The 17,284-nt window shown below is 43.5% G+C and overlaps 1 pseudogene; it reads left to right on the forward strand.

Moving 5' to 3' along the window:
* The window catches only part of LOC102185816, a 298,507-nt pseudogene that overhangs the window by 12,515 nt on the left and 268,708 nt on the right, over window positions 1-17,284 (forward strand).

A 17,284-nucleotide genomic window follows, 5' to 3' on the forward strand; every position in this document is an offset into this window, starting at 1 on the left:
GTTATATTTTTGTTTTTTGAAATTCTAGTGTAGTTTTTTCTTTTTATTTCACTGGATACTGAGAATTGTTAGATAGTCCTTTACTGGAAAGAACTTTAGAAATAAGGAATCAGAACACACTCAGAAACCAGGGACTTGTACGTGATGAAGTAAAATTTTTTTTTATTTGAGGTACCTTCATTTTCTTCGAAATGTGTTCCTATGATGACCAACTGACAAATGTTTATTTTAGTCTTCCTCCTTTAGTTTCAAAGCTTCCTGTGACCGCACATTACCTGCCACATGCCTCACTTACTCTCCATTCTACAGCAGGCGCTTCCATTTTTTCTTTTCTTTTCTATCCATCCATATCTCTTAAGATGGTGTTTGCTTGTCTGAAGTGGAAGAAATGAGAATTGATGGTAGGATTAGGTGGTAGATGTGAGAAACAGAAGGTGATATAATATGCAAAAAACTTATTCAACTAGTATTTTCCCAAATATTTATATATTTTATCCATACTGAGGCTTTTGTAACTTGGAGCTCTCCAAATTATGGCTTGTTTTTTCACTGATTCCTTCCTCTCATTCCCATTCTTTTCTTCCTTCTCCTTTACCTCCTCCTCATCCTTCTTCTTAATAGTTGGACACAACTGAGCGACTTCACTTTCACTTTTCACTTTCATGCATTGGAGAAGGAAATGGCAAACCACTCCAGTATTCTTGCCTAGAGAATCCCAGGGATGGGAGAGCCTGGTGGGCTGCCATCTATGGGGCCGCACAGAGTCGGACACGACTGAAGTGACTTAGCAGCAGCAGCAGCAGCATCTTTCTTCTTATTTTTGTTTTGGCAGCATTCCACCTTCTTTTAACATTACAAAACATTCATGAATGAAATTAAGTAAGAGGCAAATAAATGAAAAGTCATCTTGTGTTCACTGCTGCTGCTGCTGCTGCATTGCTTTAGTCGTGTCCAACTCTGTGCGACCCCATAGACGGCAGCCCACCAGGCTCCGCCACCCCTGGGATTCTCCAGGCAAGAATACTGGAGTGGGTTGCCACTGCCTTCTCCGTCCTGTGTTCACAGATTGGAATAATTAAAGTTGTTAAATATCTATGCTATTTGAAGTGAGTACAGACTTGATGCAATCCCTATCGAATTCTCAATGGCACTTTCTGGAAATAGAAAAGGCAATCTTCAAATATGAGTGTCTTGTTTAATTTTTAGGTACTCATTAATTTTCCTGTTTTGTTATCATCACTGAATTTTAGTTTCACTCCACTGTGGTCATAAAGATACTTGGAATGATGCTGCTCTTCAATTTGTTAAAACTTGTTTGTACCTAGCATGTCATCTTGCCAGGAGAACACGCCATGTGTGCTTGAGAAGAATGCATATTTTTATGTTGATAGGAATAAATAATTAGTACAATGGTGGTATTAAAATAAATTACTGTCACCCCGTTGTATTTTCTAAAACTCCTGTCTCAGAAGAAAAATCTCTAATAGGAGATGATCTGCAAACTCAGCTGTTTGGGAAACTCTCCTTGAGAACTCTCTCTCTCCCAGCTTCATTGACAAATGCTGGGATTTCAAGAGAGATGGTCAGGACCATGCCCCTACTATGGTTTTCCAGTAGTCATGTATAGATGTGAGAGTTGGACTGTAAAGAAAGCTGAGAGCCAAAGAATTGATACTTTTGAACTGTGGTATTGGAGAAGACTCTTGAGAGTCCCTTGGACTGCAAGGAGATCCAACCAGTCAGTACTAAAGGAAATCAGTCCTGAATTTTCATTGGAAGGACTGATGTTGAAGCTGAAACTCCAATACTTCGTCCACCTGATGCAAAGAGCTGACTCATTTGAAAAGACCCTGATGCTGGGAAAGATTGAGGGCAGGAGGAGAAGGGGACGACAGAGGATGAGATGGTTGGATTGCATCACCGACTCAATGGACATAAGTTTCTGTAAGCTTCCAGAGTTGGTGATGGACAGGGAGGCCTGGAGTGCTGCAGTCCATGGGGTTGCAAAGAGTTGGACATGACTGAGCGACTGAACTGAACTGAACACCCCTCTCTATGACTCTCTGAGCTTTCTTAACTCATCTTATTTTCCACTGAGGTAATCTAATGAATTCTTGGAAATTTTTGTCACCCAACTTTTGGAAAAAATATGATGCCAATTAGTTATAATATCCATAATTCTTTACTGGAGCTGTCATCTATCTAGAAGTTGGCATGGACTCATGGATACAGCCTCATGATTTTCCGTAACCTAAGTCACTAGCTTCTGGGAGAGAAACCTGGTCAGAATATTACCCCCAGAAGTCTCAGCAAAGCTTTCTAACCTTGTCTGGATGATACGTCTCTAATCTCATATCCACATCCCTCTGGGTGGGTTGTGTTCTGCATATCTCTGCATTCAAGTTTAAGTGCTCAACTGTTATACAGTGTCCTTGGGTCTGAAGGCCCCAGGCTTCTTAATAAGAAATTTTCTTCTCCAACTAATGCTAAAATATGTGTTCCTGGTATTCAGCTGTTCCAATGATTTGTCTTAGGCCAGATCTGTCCAGACTCCAAGACCAAGGAATTCACATTTTTAACCAATCTCAAAGTATATGTTCTTGGGATTCAGCCATCAAACTGACCCTGTAATCCTTCTGGATTTATCTTCAGAGACTTGCAAATGAAAATCCAGTTATGATGATAATTGTCAAATTCTCTCCCTTTTCCCTGTCCTAGGAAATAAAAGCTTTTACAGTGATGCCTGGGACATACTGTTTTCAATTGTCAAGCAAGGTCCATGAACATTGACTAGGTTCATTGTTTTTCTCTCAGGATTTGTGCGTCTAGCTGGAGGAGCTAGACCTTGCTCTGGGCGAGTTGAAGTACATTCCGAACAAGACTGGATCCCAGTGTCTGATAGGAACTTTGCACTCCCCACTGCCCAGGTCATCTGTGCAGAGCTAGGATGCGGCAAGGCTGTGTCTGTCCTGGGACACGTGCCCTTCAGAGAGTCCGATGGCCAGGTCTGGGCTGAAGAGTTCAGGTGTGAGGGGAAGGAGCCTGAGCTCTGGTCCTGCCCCAGAGTGCCCTGTCCAGGGGGCCCTTGTCACCACAGTGGAGCTGCTCAAGTTGTCTGCTCAGGTGAGATGCATGTCAGGACTTAACCTCCCTGCACACTCTGTTCAGGTGAGAAATCATTAGATTATGCTGAAATCCTGTTATCTCATATCCAGCATACTCAGAAGTCCGGCTCATGACAAACAGGACCTCTCAGTGTGAGGGGCAGGTGGAGATGAACATTTCTGGACGATGGAGAGCGCTCTGTGCCTCCCACTGGAGTCTGGCCAATGCCAATGTTGTCTGTCGTCAGCTCGGCTGTGGAGTGGCCATCTCCACCCCCCGAGGACCACACTTTATGGAAGGAGGTGATCAGATCTCAACAGTCCGGTTTCACTGCTTGGGGGTGGAGTCCTTCCTGTGGGAGTGTCCTGTGACTGCCCTGGGTGTCCCTGACTGTTTCCATGGCAACACGGCCTCTGTGATCTGCTCAGGTAAGAGAGAGGGACAAGAACTACTGGTACTCAGGATGCTCCTGGAGTGAAATGTCTCCAAGAGCAGAGAGTGAGGGAAAACTGGCTTCAAAAGTCAGATATTCTATGGTGAAATATGATTCTTCTTATTCTTCATTTGTTTTTCAGGTCAGGGAAAAAAGTATGAAGGGGAATAATGTATGTATATATTTTTGGAGGTGATGGAATTCCAGATGAGCTATTTCTTTTTTTTAATATAAATTTATTTATTTTAATTGGAGGTTAATTACTTTAGAATATTGTATTGGTTTTGCCATACATCAACATGAATCCGCCACAGGTATAAACTTGTTCCCCATCCTGAACCCCCCTCCCAGGATGGGGAGGAGGAATAATATATTTTTAAACAACATTGTTATTTACACGTGGTCATAGAAAACAATGTATAAGCAATAAGTGTAGACTTCAGTCATGTTCTCCAGTCCAAGTCAACAAAGAGAACATTCCCAGCACCACAGAATTATTGTTGCCTCCCCATAACTGTGCTCTCCCTCCTCTCCAGTGAAAATCACTTACTAACTTCTACTGTAGAATACTTCATCAGTGTTTGAAGTGTATATAAAATCATGCAGTATGTTTCCTTTTGTATTTAATTTATTTAATTTATTTTCTTATTTTATCTAATTTATTTAATGTTTGAGTCGCTGCTCAGTCACTCTGTCATTTGGCTACAGTGGCTACATTCTTTGCCACTGCATGGTCTGTAGCCCACCAAGTTCCTTTGTCCGTGGGATTTCCCAGCAAGAACACTGGAGTGGTGTGCCATTTCCTCCTCCAAGGATCTTCCAGTCCAGGGACTGAATCTGAGTCTCTTGCATTTCCTGTGCTGGCAGACAGAGTCTTTTCCACTGAGCCACCAGGGAAGCCCTTAGTGCTTCTCATATCCCTTTACAAATAACTCTAAAACAAAGTAAATGTTGCTCAGTCGTGTCCAACTCTGTGACGCCATGGACTGTAGCCTACCAGGTTCCTCCGTCCGTGGGATTTTCCAGGCAAGAATACTGGAGTGGGTTGCCATTTCCTTATCCAAGAGATCTTCCCAACCCAGGGACTGAACCCAGGTCTCCCGCATTGTAATAACTCTGCCTACACCATAAAACCATTCTCTGAGAGTATTGTATAGAAGTTTAATTATTTATCTCTTGCATGTTGTACTTTCCTTCTGGTATGGATATCTGTGTAAGATAATTGTCAGGGTTCATACAGACATCCAATTGACTCAGGTCTTTCTGAAAAGACACTGTTCCAGATTGCACTGCCACTTTGTAATAAACAGAAGGGTATGCATGTCTGAGTCTTTCTTGAGACTCTCTACTCTGTTCCATTGTATCATTTGTTTACCCTTGCATGTTTTCTTAATTACTGTAACTTTATAATAAGTCTGAAAACTTTTAATTTATAGGAATTACTTTATACTTAGTCTTCATTGCTTGTCTTGCCAACTGTATTGGTTGTTCTTGGTCTTTGCATTTTGTATAAACTTGTGAATCAGCTTATCATTTTTCACCGAAAAAGCTTAAGGTATTGTGACTGAGATTAGATTTAATCCGAATATTAATTTGAGGATGATTGACTATAGTAATGTTGAGTCTTCCAACTCATTGACACCATACATTCCTCTATTCAATTCGGTCTTGAATTTCTCTCGGAAGATCTGCTCATCTTCTACTAGGTTTTGTCTCCTAGGCATTTTATTTTTTAATGTTACTAGTATTTTTTTTTCCCTGTGTAAGTGTCTGAGCAATGAATTTTCTCTGCCTTGTTTTCACCTTTTAATTTTTTTTCTTTTGACCTAATTTGCGATTTACAGAAAAGTTGCAAGAATAGTTGCAATAATAAAACTTTCCAGATGACCTTCACCTGGATTTCCCAGTGTTGGTATTTCACTTTAATCTTCCTTTCTCTGTTTCTGTCTTTCTCTTTTCCTCTTGGTTTGCCTCTTGCCCCATTTCTCCCTGAATATGTAAAATCTTTCTGAATTAGATTGCAGACATGATGTATCTTTACCCTTAAAATACTACAGGGAATTTCCTTATGTAACCACAGTTCAGGCAAGTTCTCAGACAACTTCAGCTCCAGATGACATCTAAGTGCAGCCACATGAAAATCCCAAGACAGAACTGCCAAGTTTGTCTGTCTCAAGTTACTGACCCAGGAAGTCTTAAGCAAAATGAAGTTGTTGTTTTTTGTTTTTGTTTCTTTTCTTTTCTCCTACTGCTACTAACATTTTTGGAAAACTTTGTTACACAGCAATATAACCCGGACACTTACCATGTGACCTGCATTCTAGACAAATATTTGTCCTCTGATCTTCTATTTTACTGTTTCTACCTTGTGCTGATCTAATGTGCCGATACACTCATTCTCTAGTTCTTAATTTCAGTTATTAAGTTTCAGCTCTTGGAGAAGGCGATGGAAACCCACTCCAGTACTCTTGCCTGGAAAATCCCATGGGCGGAGGAGCCTGGTGGGCTGCAGTCCATGGGGTCGCTAAGAGTCAGACACAGCTGAGTGACTTTACTTTTAATTTTCACTTTCATGCACTGGAGAAGGAAATGGCAACCCACTCCAGTGTTCTTGCCTGGAGAATCCCAGGGATGGGGGAGCCTGGTGGGCTGCCGTCTCTGGGGTCGCACAGAGTCGGACACGACTAAAGCAACTTAGCAGCAGCAGTAGCAGCAAGTTTCAGCTCTAGAATTTTCATTTGTTTTCTTGTTATCATTTTTTTGACAAGATATATCTTGTCAACTAATTCTATAATCACTGTAATCACGACTACTTAAATTCTCTGCCAGATAACTCTAGTAGCTGAATACCTTTGGGAATACTTTCCAATGTCTCTTTTTTCCTCTTGGTTTTCCAGGAGATCTTTTTTATGTAAGTATTTTTAAAATGATAGACGTAGATGTAGAAAATTATAGAAATCCTTCAAAAAAGATTTTATTTTGCATCTTTTAATTAGAGATAGATTATTGGGGGCAGGAGGAGAAAGGGACGACTGAGGATGAGATGGCTGGATGGCATCATGGACTCGATGGACATGAGTCTGAGTGAACTCTGGGAGATGGTGATGAACAGGGAGGCCTGGCGTGCTGCAATTCATGGGGTCACAAAGAGTCGGACACGACTGAGCGACTGAACTAAACTGAACTGATGTAACATAATTTTTTTTAATTGAGTATAATTGCTTTACAATGTGGTGTTAGTTTCTGCTGTACAAGGAGTGAATCAGTTATATGTATACATATATCCCCTCCTTCTTGAAATGTAAATCAAAACTACAATGAAGTATTACCTCATACCAGTCAGAATGGTAATTATAAAAAAATCTACAATGATTACTACTAAACATGATGTGGAGAAAAGGGAACCCTCTTGTACTGATGGTGGAAATGTAAACTGATACAGCCAGTATGGAGAACAATATCAGTTCAGTTCAGTTCAGTTCAGTCGCTCAGTCGTGTCCAACTCTTTGCAACCTCATGAACCACAGCACACCAGACCTCCCTGTCCATCACTAACTCCCGGAGTTTGCTCAAACTCATGTCCATTGAGTCAGTGATGCCATCCAACAATCTCATCCTCTGTCATCCCCTTTCCTCCTGCCTTCAATCTTTCCCAGCATCAGGGTCTTTTCAAATAAGTCAGTTCTTCACATCAGGTGGCCAAAGTATTGGAGCTTCAGCTTCAACATCAGTCCTTCCAATGAAAATTCAGGACTGATTTCCTTTAGGATTGACTGGTTGGATCTCCTTGCAGTCCAAGGGACTCTCAAGAGTCTTCTCCAACACCACAGTTCAAAAGAATCAATTCTTTGGAGCTCAGCTTTCTTTATAGTTTAACTCTCACATCCATACATGACTACTGGAAAAAGCATAGCTTTGACTAGACAGACCTTTGTTGGCAAAGTAATGTCTCTGTTTTTTAATATGCTGTCTGGTTTGGTCATAACTTTTATTTTAAGAAGGAAGCATCTTTTAATTTCATGGCTGAGGTCACCATCTGCGGTGATTTTGGAGCCCAAGAAAATAAAGTCAGCCACTGTTTCTACTGTTTTCCCATTAATTTGATATGAAGCGATGAGATCAGATGCCATGATCTTAGTTTCCTGAATGTTGAGCTTTAAGCCAACTTTTTCACTCTCCTCTTTCACTTTCATCAAGAGGCTCTTTAGTTCTTCTTCACTGTCTGCCATAAAGGTGGTGTCATCTGCACATCTGAGGTTATTGATATTTCTCCTGGCAGTCTTGATTCCAACTTGTGCTTCATCCAGCCCCACATTCTCAAGATGTACTCTGCAAATAAGTTAAATAAACAGGGTGACAATATACAACCTTGATATAGTCCTTTCCCTTTTTGGAATCAGTCTGTTGTTCCATGTCCAGTTCTAATTGTTGCTTCTTGACCTGTATACAGATTTCTCAAGAGGCAGATCAAGTGGTCTGGTATTCCCATCTCTTGAAGAATTTTCCACACTTGTTGTGATCCACACAGTCAAAGGCTTTGGCATAGTCAATAAAGCAGAAATAGATGTTTTTCTGGAACTCTCTTGCTTTTTTGATGACCCAATGAATGTTGTAAATTTGATCTCTGGTTCCTCAGCCTTTTCTACATCCAGCTTGAACATCTGGAAATTCATGGTTCATGTACTGTTGAAGTCTGGCTTGGAGAATTTTGACCATTACTTTGCTAGTGTGTGAGATGAGTACGACTGTGTGGTAGTTTGAGCATTCTTTGGCATTGTCTTTGTTTTGGATTAGAATGAAAGCTGACCTTTTCCAGTCCTATGGCCACTGCTATGTTCCAAATTTGCTGACTGATTGAGTGCAGCACTTTCACAGCATCATCTTTTAGGATTTGAAATAGCTCAACTAGAATTCTATCACCTCCACTAGCTTTGTTCATAGTGATGCTTCTTAAGGCCCGCTTGACTTCACATTCCAGGATGTCTGGCTCTAGGTGAGTGATCATGCCATCATGATTATCTGGGTCATGAAGATCAGTTTTGTATAGTTCTTCTGTGTATTCTTGCCACCTCTTCTTAATATCTTCTGCTTCTGTTAGGTCCATACCATTTCTGTCCTTGATTGTGCCCATCTTTGCATGAAATATTTCCTTGGTATCTCTAATTTTCTTGAAGAGATCTCTAGTCTTTCCCATTCTATTGTTTTCCTCTATTTCTTTGCATTGATCACTGAGGAAGGCATTCTTGACTCTCCTTGCTATTCTTTGGAACTCTGAATTCAAATGGGTATATCTTTCCTTTTTTCCTTTGCTTTTTGCTTCTCTTCTTTTTACAGCTATTTGTAAGGCCTCCTCAGATAGCCATTTTGCTTTTTTGCATTTCTTTTTCTTGGGGATGGTTGATCCCTGTCTCTTGTACAATGTCATGAACCTCTGTCCATAGTTCTTCAGGCACTGTGCCTATTAGATCTAATCCCTTGAGTCTATTTCTCACTTCCACTGTATAATCATAAGGGATTTGATTTAGATCATACCTGAATGGTCTAGTAGTTTCCCTACTTTCTTCAATTTAAGTCTGAATTTGGCAATAAGAGTTCAGGATCTGAGTCACAGTCCTTCAAAACATGGGGATAAAATTAGCATATGAACCAGCAATCCCCCCTGCTGGGCATAAACAGTGAGAACACCATAATTCAGAAAGACACACGTAATTCATTCTTAGGGCAATGCATAGCGTAAAAGAAAATTTTTGGCATTCTAAAACACAGAACTCTCAATAGAGATTAAAATTACATTAACTTTGCTGCTATGTTATAGCTCCCATCTCAGGCTCCATCACTAGATCATTATTTAGCTTAAATCAGTTTTCAGTTGTTCAACCTCCCAGCCCTCTAATCATTGCTGTTTCTGCAGGAAACCAGACCCAGGTGCTACCCCAGTGCAAGTACCCCGTGTCTGAACCAGCAGTCTTAGCATCCCCAGAGGAGAGCGCCCCCTACTGCTCAGGTGAGGGTCCCACAGGAAAGAAGACCCTTCTGACCCCCTGTCCCCTCGCCCCCCTCACCACCCAGTCACCGCCCCATTGTCCCATTTCTCTCTCCTCAGACAGCAGACAGCTCCGCCTGGTGGACGGGGGCGGTCCCTGCGCCGGGAGAGTGGAGATCCTTGACCAGGGCTCCTGGGGCACCATCTGTGATGATGGCTGGGACCTGGAAGATGCCCGCGTGGTGTGCAGGCAGCTGGGCTGTGGAGACGTCCTCAGTGCCATGAAGTCTGCTCACTTTGGTGCGGGATCAGGACCCATCTGGCTGGACGACCTGAACTGCACAGGAAATGAGTCCCACGTGTGGAGGTGCCCTTCCCGGGGCTGGGGGCAGCACGACTGCAGACACAAGCAGGACGCGGGGGTCATCTGCTCAGGTCTGTGCTGCACACTGTCCACAGGCTGGGGAATGGGGGAGGGTGCTGGAGCATGGGGTTCTGAGCCCTGAGGGAGAGATGCTGAAAGGACCAGAGAAGGAGGCTTCTTCCCATGGAGCCTGTGTTTCCAGCAGACGTGAAGACGAGGTGCTTTCACTGCCTCCTGCAGCGGCTGACGTTTTTGTTCTTTCTTCTCAGCAGTGTTTCCTGGCAGAGCCGTTTCTTACTGTTTCCACACAACAGCAGAGCTCTCTCTTCAGTTCCCTGTGGTAGTAAAGTCTAGAGATCCCATTGATGCTATAATGAAAGCACAGATTTATTCTGTTCAGTTCTGTTTGCTAGGAGTCTGCTGACGGTCTCTGTGGGCCAGCATCCTGGTGTTCACAGAGCTGCGTTCTTCCTGCAGGCACAGGGAGGACTCCCTTCCCAGCCTTTCCTGGTTTCTATGCGACCTCCTTCCTGGGCTCAGAGCCCACTTCTTCAGATCTATAGCAAACTATGTCTCTTCTGAGCATTTTTCTTACATTTCCCTCCAACTGGAGCTTTGCAAGGTTATCCATCTAAGGATACCAGGAATAATGAGGTGATTAGGCTGAACTCAGGTGGTTAATTCACAATATTCCAGCTTAATCTCACCATCCCAAAGTCTTTACCTTAATAACATCTGTAAAGTCCATTTTCAAATGTAAGGTAACATATTCATAGGTTCCACAGATTATGATGTAGAGATTTGTGGGTTCATTATTCTGCCTACCCACCCCCCACCCCAGTATCCGCATCACATCCCATTCACAGATCCTTTTTAGATTTTACCAGGAAGCAGGATCTAGCTCTCCCAGCTTGCAGGTACCCAGATTGGTCTTTCTCTCTATTCACATCCATGACATCATTGTGGTAGAAATAGACACAAAAAGACAAACTAAGATGAAAGGGAGACGAATGTCATTCTTGTCACCTAGTGGACATCTCCTCAACTAGGTCAGGGATGTATAGTCATAAATTCTTGGAGAGAGGAAAACCCAGAGCACAGAGTTGGGTGTTCACTATGTCCTGTTTCCTCTCCCTTTCAATCTTAGATTTCCTGGCCCTCAGGATGGTGAGCGAGGACCAGCAGTGTGCTGGGTGGCTGGAAGTTTTCTACAACGGGACCTGGGGCAGTGTCTGCCGCAGCCCCATGGAAGACATCACCGTGTCCATGATCTGCAGACAGCTTGGCTGTGGGGACAGTGGAAGTCTCAACACTTCAGTTGCTCTTAGGGAAGGTTCTAGACCCCGGTGGGTAGATGGAATCCGTTGTCAGAAAACTGATACCTCTCTCTGGCAGTGTCCTTCTGACCCTTGGAAATACAACTCATGCTCTTCAAAGGATGAAGCCTATATCTCATGTGCAGGTAAATTACTGTTCTGTTTCTGTGTCTGTCCCAAGCCCATAGGATGTTGTTAGTGTGATTTTATGTCTTCCAGTCTAAGTGATGAATTTAGGCTGAATCTAGAAAAAGGTGGGCTGTGTTTCTGTTTCCATGTATTTGTATTCGTTGTGGGGTATGGACCTGGTAAACAGCAAAGAGATAAAGAAATTTCAGCTTGCGTCAAGATGCAGTTAATGTCTCAGCCCATTAGATGATGAAGCCTCTGCTTTCACTTGTTGTTTGGATTGAGCCAAGGACCTTTGATAATCTTGTTTGGGGACAAGACCAGCCCCAGCTGTCCCTCATCTAGCACTTCTCATCATTGCTCCTACAGGAGGGAGACACCAGAGCTGTCCAGCTGCTGCCCCCTGCACAGGTACGTCAGCCCCGCCCCCTCCCCTGTGGCTCCCAGGGGCTCCTTCCTCCCACCAGGGGAGTCACAGGAGGGGCTGCTGCCTTTTCAGACAGAGAGAAGCTCCGACTCAGGGGAGGAGACAGCGAGTGCTCAGGGCGGGTGGAGGTCTGGCACAGCGGCTCCTGGGGCACCGTGTGCGATGACTCCTGGAGCCTGGCAGAGGCCGAGGTGGTGTGTCAGCAGCTGGGCTGTGGCCAGGCCCTGGAAGCCGTGGGGGCTGCGGCATTCGGCCCTGGAAATGGGAACATCTGGCTGGACGAGATGCGGTGCGGGGGCCGGGAGTCCTCCCTGTGGGACTGTGCTGCGGAGCCCTGGGGGCAGAGCGACTGCAAGCATGAGGAGGATGCTGGTGTGAGGTGCGCTGGTGAGTGAGGGGCTCAGGTCCGCCCTAGTGAGTGGAGGGCAAGTGTGAGTTTGTATCCAGAGCACTTCCTGGGATAACCTGCTGCTTTGTGCTCTGGCTCCAGGAAAAGATATTATCTGATTTCCTGGGATCTGGGAGAGAATGATATGCCCATAATGATAGGCGTACCCTGATGATCAACTCAGTACAGTAATCCATTCCTTTTTTCCTTCTCACCTGGTGAGAGAACAGCAGTTCCCTGCAGCCATGGAAGTAAGTAATCCTGCTGCTCTGAGCAGTGTGATTGAAGAGTCCCCATATTTTCAGGCACCTGCACTATATATATTTATATTTTAACAAGACTACCCATATCAGTACAGAAAACTTTAACGATCTCATGTTTACAGTCCTGTTAAGCAGTGGCAGCTGCAGTGCTCCAGAGCTTTACCAACTTTCATCCTGTAACAATCCTCTAGAACCAGAATGAGAAGACACTTGACATAGCTCAGGGAAAGACCTCTGTTGATCACATCTTGGGGTTCAGGCAAACCCATTGTATCTTAATGGTGGCTTCATGGTCTTGAAGACTCAGAAGGATGAGGACAGAGGGGTTTCTCTGGACTTACGACCCTCCTAAAACCCTATGGTCCACTTTGACTCAGCTCCAGACCCTGGCATCCTCTCCCTTCCCATGATCCTCTGCATCATCCTTGGAGCCCTTCTCTTCATGGTCCTCATCATCCTGGGGATTCAGCTACACAGATGGAGAGCAAAGCACCAAGGTGGGCCTTAGGGATGCTAAATGATCTGGAAAGTGGTGGGAAAGGGATTGAGTCTGTTGTGACATCAAGGAAGTGCACAAGCATTGGTCTCCATGCTCATTATCTGATAAAATCCCACCTTTTCTACTGTAGACAACAGGATTTGAAAGAATGGAATCCTTGGTCCTGGGTCGAATGTAAAATTTCTTGAGAATTATGACTTCCCGTGTGAACAGTGCCAGTAGATATTGAGTATGAGATCAAGATCAGAGTCAAGAAATCTAGTTCTGTTCCATGTAGCTAAGAAAGGAGCCTGAGCAGCCCAGAGTGGTTTCCCAAGGGGCAATGCTGGAGAGCACTGAAGGCTTTTTCTGTTGATAAAGGGATTAACTCCAGGGTCAGTCTCTAACTCATGCTACTTTCCCAGAGGTATCTGATTTTGAAGATGTTGTTGATGAAGCCATGTACCAGGAGATTGATGACATCATAAAACCAGGGAAGAAGGACCTGTTGGACAGCCAAGGTAAGTCCCATGCCCTCCCTTCTGATCATGAGTTGGCTGTGTGTTATTTTCAACAGAGACCCAACCTTACTAAGCCAACTTCACATGGAGTTCAGCCTTCTCTCTACAAGTCTGAAGTCTCAATATTTCCTCTAAACTATGACAGCAGGCGTCCTACGATGACAGGGCAAAGGTTTTCATTTTTCTGTGATGATTTTCTCCCTACCAGGTAACCTGTCTGATGACTCAGCAACTAAGCTGCCATATTACACAGGAGACGATGGAGAGGATGGAGACCCCAACTCTGCCCCAGGTAGCAGGTCTTCCCTTGGATGGCGGAGATGTGAAGGAGGAATCTTGTCTGAGGATCTCTTCCTGTGATTAAGATGGGAAGGATCTCTTTTCTCTAGTTCACAACAACTTTTTCCCTCTCTTGCCCACTCTATGACCTCAGAAATAGTTCTCTTTTATTCACAGCCACTTCTCCCCAGTTACAGACTGAATACGTAGTGCTTCCCAGGTGGCGCTAGTGGTAGAGAACCTGCCTGCCAATGCAGAGAGATAAGATATGCTGGTTTGATCCTTGGGTCAGTAAGATCCTCTGAAGGAGGGCAGGGCAACCGACTCCACTAGTCTTGCCCAGAGAATCCCCATGAACAGAAGGGCCTGGCAGGCTATAGTCCAAGGGGTCTCAAAGAGTTGGACATGACTGAAGCAACTGAGCATGCATGTATCTAATAGTACATTATTATCTAATGTACCATTAAATATTTTAAGGCCATTAAAAAAAAATCTGAAACTGACAAACTCAAAATTGTGTGGCTAAAGAGAACATTGGAAACTATAGTTGGATCAGAATCAGTCTGATATTCTAATTATTTCATGGATTTTTGTATATATTGAGACAAAAATATTGCTATTGATAAGCCCTGGAATATATGCAGTGATCAGTGCTATTAATTACCAATTACCAGAAACTCTTACAAGGAACTGGAGAAAGGAGAATGTCCTCTCAGGGTCTTCTCCAGATAATAAAGATGGACAACCCCTCGAGGTGAGATCCTAAGGTCAACCAAGGTCTAGAAGGGACTGAAACCCAGGCATCCTGTGACTGGGATGGTGGGATAGCCTGTCTCTGAGTAACAGATGTCCAGGATACCCCTCCCACCAGCTCTGTGTCTCCCAGAGCTTCAGAGAGCCCACAGACACCTGGGTTCTCTTGGTTCAGATTCATCCTCCCCTGTCACTGATATGTGCACAGTATGTGTTACAAATCTGTACTATATGCTTGAAATAGTACCTGAAACTCATAGCATAATAGCTTTTGTTGATGCTTTACGATATGAGAAACCATGTTAGAAAAATATGACTGACCCTGATATATTGAAATAGTTAAAAGATTTAAATGATTTCTGAACACAGTGAGATCAAATACATGCCTTTGACACGACCTTGGAATATAGAGTCTATGTTCATCAGGTGTTTGAACTTCTGCATTAGAAGGGACTTAGGGCATCACTTAGTCCAACACATACTTTGCTACTCCACCTAAGTCCGTGTCTGTTTACAGATCCTCTGAGACAGCATATCAACACCACAGGAAATGGTTATGATGATGCCGATGAGTTACCTGTTCCTGTAAATCCTTTCTTCCCTGGGATGAATGAGAATAACTTTTCCCCAGAGGACAGAGGTGGCACCCGTTATTCCCAGATAAGTGAGTTGACAGCTCAGTAGCTGACTTCATCGTGTGGAGAAGATGAGTTTTGACCCACTTAACAGTCAGTTTTTCTTGTTGTTGGAATTGGGGTAGCCTCTTATACATAGATGGGCTTCCCGGGTAGTGCAATGATACAGACTCCACCTGCTAATGCAGAAGACACAAGAGGGTGTCTTGTGTCTTGATAGGGTTTGATCTCTGGGTTGGGAAGATTCCCTGGAGGAGGGCATGGCAAATCACTACAGTATTCTTGCTTGGAGAATCCCATGGACAGAGGAGCCTGACAGGCTATAGTCCATGGGGTCACAAAGAGTCAGACATGACTGAGCATGCTCACACACAGAGAGAAAGGAGAATGCCTTCCTGGATCTTCTCCAGTTAGTAAAGATGGACAACCTCTGGAGGTGGGATCCTAAGGTCAACCAAGGACTAGAAGGGACTGAAACCCAGGCGTCCTGTGACTGGGATGGTGGAATATCCTGTCTCTGAGTAATAGATGTCCAGGATCCCTCTCCACCAGCTCTGTGTCTCCCAGAGCTTCAGAGAGCAACACAGACACCTGGGTTCTCTTGGTTCAGATTCATGCTCCCCAGTCACTTTTATGTGCATAGTATGTGTTACAACTCTGTACCACATGCTCAAAAAGAGTACCTGAAACTCATAGCATTATAGATTTTGTTGATGCTTTGTGATATGAGAGACTATATTAGAAAAATATGATTGACCCTGATATATTGGAATATTTAGAAGGTTTGAATGATTTCTGAGCACACTGAGATAAACTACATGCCTTTAACAGCCCTGGAATATGGAGTATATATTTGTCTTTTATTTGAATCTCTGCCTCAGAAGGGACTTGGAGCATCAGTTCAACTCATATTTTGCTTTTTCACCTAAGTACTTGTCTGTTTTTAGAGCCTCCAGGACAGAACATCAATACCATAGGAAATGGTTATGATGATGTTGGTGATGTTGATGTTGATGTTGTTGATCCCATAAATCCTTTCTTCCCTGGGACGAATGAGAATAACTTTTTCCCAGACGATAGAGGTGGTTCCAGGTATTCCCAGACTGGTGAGTCGACAGCTCAGTAGCCTGACTTCATCATCATGGAGAAGATGAGTTTGACTCACCAACAGTCAGTGTTTCTTTACTATCAGAACTTGGGGCAGCCTTGTTTGGGTTTCCCTGGTGGTGCAGTAGTAAAGACTCTGCCTGCCAATGCAGGATACAAAAGGGACTTGGATTTGATCCGTGAGTCAGGAAGACTCCCTGGAGAAAGAAATGGCAACCCACTCCAGTATTCTTGCCTGGAAAATCTTGTGGACAGAAGAGCCTTGTGGGCTATAGTCCACGGGGTTGCAATGAGTCAAACACGAGTGAGCATGCATGCACCACATATACCAGGTATTATTGACTTTTCCTTATCTCTGGAATATTGGAGCTACTTCATCTGTTCTGAGAGGAGAACATACTGTGTTCTCTTGTCCATGTCCATCATCAATTGGATAAAGACACATTTGTATGAGTAACAGAGGCTTTGTTCCCATTTTCATACCCTAAATTGAAATATATGTTCTGACAATAAATTTGGGGATTTTTCAAATTGTGATAACTAATCTGAAATGTTTTTAATGAAGGTGTAAATTAAATTTATGAGCTATAAAACTTGTTTTGAGAAATCTATGTAACCATATATTTAAAGTTATTGCTCACTATTAAAACAGAATCTGCAATTGCCTTAAATAGAGAATCATAATCTCAGCACTAGATGGGAACCAAGAAAAAATTTTCTCTCATTTCAATTGCCAGATGAAGACCCATTCCCAAGGACTAAGATTTCCGCTTATATGTGGGGATGTGGTCCCTGGGGAGCAGGAAGTTGTGAATTTGGTTGAGTTGCCCATTTCTGGCATCTGACAGAGGACCCAGAGTGTTCTCATGAAGCTTGTAGGTCAGGCTGGTTCTGCTGCTGAGGTGCTCGGAAGAGGGCATCTGAGGCACTCTACAGAGGTCATTTCCTGTCTCCACTTCTTGAGAAATCAGACCCGCCGGGTGTAGAAGAGGCATGCACATCTCTTTTCCACTCCTTGCCATTATTGGTCCATCTTCTTTCCAACTGCCAATGTCCAGAGAAGATGTTGCATTGAGTAGCTGAGTCAGTATGCAGTAGCTCAA

The sequence above is a fragment of the Capra hircus genome, chromosome 5, assembly GCF_001704415.2.
Source record: "Capra hircus breed San Clemente chromosome 5, ASM170441v1, whole genome shotgun sequence".
NCBI classification, from domain to species: Eukaryota; Metazoa; Chordata; class Mammalia; order Artiodactyla; family Bovidae; genus Capra; species Capra hircus.